This window comes from Carassius auratus, unplaced genomic scaffold (genome assembly GCF_003368295.1).
Source record: "Carassius auratus strain Wakin unplaced genomic scaffold, ASM336829v1 scaf_tig00003339, whole genome shotgun sequence".
Taxonomy (NCBI): Eukaryota; Metazoa; Chordata; class Actinopteri; order Cypriniformes; family Cyprinidae; genus Carassius; species Carassius auratus.
In genome coordinates this window covers 1-4784 of record NW_020523515.1, presented here as the reverse complement: position 1 = coordinate 4784, position 4784 = coordinate 1, and the positions used below count along the sequence as shown (strand labels likewise).

Here is a 4784-nt window from a genome sequence, read left to right as displayed (position 1 = left end):
TGAAAGAAGAGAGTCACATAAACCTTGGATGCTTTGAGGGTGAGTAAAACACAAGCCTATTTAAATTTTTGGTTGAACTAACCCTTTAAGGAGTTTGGGCTTTGTATCCTCCCCCAAAACAGAGAAGGCCTGCCAAAATCCCCTGGATAACTTTATTCTTTACCATCAGCTATTTTGAGCGTTGCACCACATTAGCTATTTAACAGTTGCTTTTTATGGACACTATCAATTAAGCCTAATTAATAGGCTGCGCAATCAATGCTGTTTTTAAGCCTAGTTTTATAAAGTAACCTTCAAATGACTTCTCAAACTTAGTAATAATGTTACTAATAGGCAGATTTCTTTCTTTCTTTTAATCTCAATTTAATGCTCTAATTACAGGCTGTAATTGTCTTCTCTGAAAAGCGATGCTTTGTTCACATTCTTAAATACATTATATGAGTTGACGGCTGGTTTTGTGGAGCATGTAGCTGGTTTGTTCCTTGTCCAAGGTGGTCAACTAGCCCTGTCCAGCATGATCAAGGTCTACCAGGTCAGTCCCAGCCCCAGCTTCTAAAATAGATCATCTTGGACCAACCTGGATGACCATAAATGTAACCATAAACCCAGTAGCTAGAGACAAATAATTTCCAAATTCAACAGCACAGTATCAGCTAAAGGTTCAGACAAGAAAAATGACACATGGTAGATGCTTTGGTAGTTATAATAAATGCTGATGTAGATTTATTTTTATGCAGCTCCTTGCATACAACTTTGGGTCATAAACATATTTCCTTAACACATCGTATGATCACATAAATACAAGGCAGTAAACAAGTAATACAAATAGCAAACTCTTGCATTCAGCACTCTTAGATATTCTCTTGAAGGAAGCAGGAAAACAGAAGTCTAGTGTAAATGACTCTTCTGCTCAACATCTGTATGCAGACCCCTGACTCAGGTTTAAAGTGCACACTTCATTAAGAGCAATGAGAACCCACTGAATTCCCCTTAAAGGTAAATATAAGGTCTGACACAAGAGCAGCTCCATATAGATAAAAAAGTAAAGTTTTAAGCTAAAATACAACAATTATCGAGAAAACAACAACAACTATCTTGTGTGATGACTATGTTCTTGATGTGAATGCTGGATTGGTTTCTTTGGTGCTCTGGTCACATCTGAATCACCTGTGATGTTATTTTTATTTTGATGATAATGATGATGATGATGATGCACATGTTGGTGCTGATGATAATGCACATGTTGATTATGATGATGCTCATGATTATGGTGATGATGGTGAACAGTTACAGGCCCTGTATGGTTAGTCTTATGGTTGTTCACTTCTTTAGGTTTGCTTTTGTTGTTCTGGAAGCCTTCCGATAGGGAGGAGTTTGCATGTAACTGGAAGAGAATTTCAATAAATGATTTTTTTTTTTTTTTTTTTTTTTTTGCAAACACTTCATAAATGCAGCACTTTCTGAAACTTGAATATTTTGACTCACTGAGCAGTTGCATAGATTTTTGTGGTATGTGGCCCTGATGGCAGCTTCTATATAAGGGTATTGAAGGAAGCTGTAGGGCAGGACAATGTGGAAGGTGAGATGTCCACATCTGTGGAGAAAGGAAACACTAAAGAATGACCATGATATTGAACACAGAAAACAATGCTTGAGATAACCTTCATATGAGTACAAAACTCTAAAGAGACACTAGTAAGACTGGACATATTTCAGGATGGATTTAGAAGTGTGTTTAGCCCATACCTGTCATATACTAAAAAATCATCCTTGTCTCCCTCCAAGATTTCCCAGACGTTGTTTTGCAGTGGGGTCTGCTGATACACAGGGATGCCCTCTGCCGTCCTCCTCTTCAGCTCCCAGTACATGGCCCTGGACTGTGCGTCCTGCTTCATTGACAACCAGGAACGATATGTTAGCCAGCTTGCCACGGGCCAGCTTGTCACGCAGCTTTCCCAACCTTCCGAAACACAAGCAAGAGAACACAAGCAGATTTAACTGACTGACCACAGCAACACAAACCCTGAAATTATATTAGAAATATGGAGGGCCATTATACAGATTGGCTGTAATGTCTGTCCTTCACATACATAGTATTTTTATCATATATTTTTATTAATTTGATAACGTTTATATACTGTAATTTGTATGATTACGTTTGTATAATACATTTTGCATAGTAAACAGATTTAAAGGAATAGTTCACCCAAAAATTATATTTAAAAAAACCAAACAGAAATACATTCAACATGAGAACGACACTCATACAGGAATAAATGATGACAAAATTATAATTTTTGGGTGAACTATCCAATTAAAAAGTGTAGAAATTAGGTCTCTTCTAATAGCTCTTTATGATTACAGTTTCTTTTCTGCTTGCTAAAAATCTCTAAACTAGGGAAGGCCATCACTTTGAAGAATAAGCCACTGAATTGCACAGCACCAGATCTCTCACCTGGTAGCCTGCGGTGAGACAGAAATGTCAGCTCGCTTTAAGAAGAGCCACAACAACTACATTTCCTAGAAGGTCCTGCATCGGAACCTCGTCATCGATCTCCCACTTCGGAGCAGGCTTACAGATTCTGGAGCCATTGCTTTCCTTCTCCAGAAACAGCGGTGAAGCCCAAAGCAGAGCTGGAAAAGCAGACAACCACAGAGCCCAGAGAGCCTGCATCATGCCTGCTGAACGTCACCCTCCGCTATAGCTGCAAACAAAAACCACCAGTCAAACTAAAAATACTACACAGTCAATTACTTTGATGTTTCAGTTAGTTTTACATTCATTTTATCCCATTCACGCATACACAAAAAGCTCAAGCTCAACCTCAAGCTGTGCCCCTTGGCCTCCTCTGGGTCAGAAATAAAGAAAATTAGGGTAAATTGTCTGGTCGGCATTTTTAAAGGCCTCAATCTGGACAAACCTCCCCCTAAACAAACAGAACAAACCAGTAAAGATAGGATCGGGGACTGGTGGACTACAAAGTGGTCCAAGATAAATATGAATACAAGATAAACACACTGACTGATAACAAACTGAACAAGATTTTTTAAAACTAATTTTGTCATACCTTGCCATGAGGTATTACCATTAAATCAGCTCACTTAATATACAAATGACTGACACTTCTGTGTGCCCTTTTATATGGAAAAGACTACAGTTATAGCATGAAGTAAAGAATGCAATAAACATTATTGGATTAGATATGTTTTAAATCTACATCTAAAGTGTCAAAATGCTGTTTTAACACTGGCTGCAGATGCTTTGATTGACCTTCAGGATAGACATTCCACATGTCAAAGGTGACATTTGGAAAAAGATTTAACCATAAATTGATGGAAGTTTCATTAAAGTTGTATTTGGTTTTCTTTCTCCCTGGCAGTTTTCGTTACTGTTTGCTTGAGCTAATCATTCAGTGATCACATCACGTGAAAAACAAGTGCATGGGTAAATTGACTTTCCTGTGGAGATGATGCAATGGATCCCTCAGTGACCAGCGTTTTCCAAATACTGTATAGCCAATACATAGTATTATTACAAGTGATTCATCATAGATATTAAAATCCATGTGACTGTAGTTGTCAGTTCATTATTTTCCCCTTAACATCCACATGACCAAGGGTCTCAGATGTGCACACATGCTAAATAAATGTAAAAAATAAAGTAGATTTTTTTCTGGGTTTGCTCTTAATACACCAAAGGTAATCTGAGATTTACTCTTGATGAAACATTCTTGAAAGATCTTACACTATCCCACGGGCAGAGGAATTGATTTTAGTTTTTGCAAACAACAGTGTTTTATCCTTGAAATGACTGGGCCAAAGTACACTCTTTAATCAATGGAGTAACAAACAACCTTCAGTACAGACACGAGCGCCAACACAAAAGTGGATGGGTCCCACGAGCACGAAACATTCAGGGTTTTTCCTCTTTTAATAAAACTGGTCTCATTTAATTAAACTTGTTTAACTCTAAATGTTCCTCAAATAGCCCTAATAATGTTTTTTTAATGTTTTTGTAAACACTTCCATAAAAAAAATGTTAAAGACAACAAAAACTGTTGGTTACCAACAATCTTATGTGTTCCACAGAAGAAAGTCAATCCAACAGTCTTTGAACAACATGTGGGTGAATAAAAAAAAAAAAAGTTTATTTTTGGGCGAACTATGCCTTCAAGACAAACAGTTGACAAGGATCCATCAGAGAGCTGTTGAAATAAAACTGTACAGACGGGTGGCAAACATGAAACACAAAAACCAGAAACTCTGGTTTGCAGAAAGACAGAAGTGTATTATTCAGAACAGTTCCCTTCCGTTTGGCAACTGCATGAATCATCTGTGGTGGCTCTATAAATATGTGCTATCTTTTGGGCTACTAAACTCGTACACCAGATTTACATCACTTTAAAACAGCAATATACCACTTTATAAGAAGTGACAGAAGTCTCGTTTGTCAGCTTCCTCTCACAGAAACAAGCAAAAACATTCGAATATCTTTGTCTCGGTAGCAAAAATCAAGTTTAGAGTGATAACATTGGTTTTCAGCGTACATTGTTATGATTCTGCGAACAGCTGAAATTTCAGTTTACCTCAATTTCCTTAAGATAGGTAACATTTAAGGGATTCCAACTACACAGGCAGATGCAGCCACGTCCAAATTAGTTCATTTGTTAAAGAAAACACACACTAGTTAGTGAATCATCTCCAGACTGTTGTGGTATTTATGCAAATGGTTTCAAAATGCAATGACAACAAGCCAACGTAACTTAACCCCGTAAACAAACATC

General features: G+C 37.5%; 1 pseudogene; it reads right to left on the bottom strand.

Moving 5' to 3' along the window:
• Window positions 1–689: 689 nt before the first annotated feature.
• Window positions 690–2905, bottom strand: LOC113070183 (selenoprotein Pb-like; annotated as a pseudogene).
• Window positions 2906–4784: the final 1879 nt, after the last annotated feature.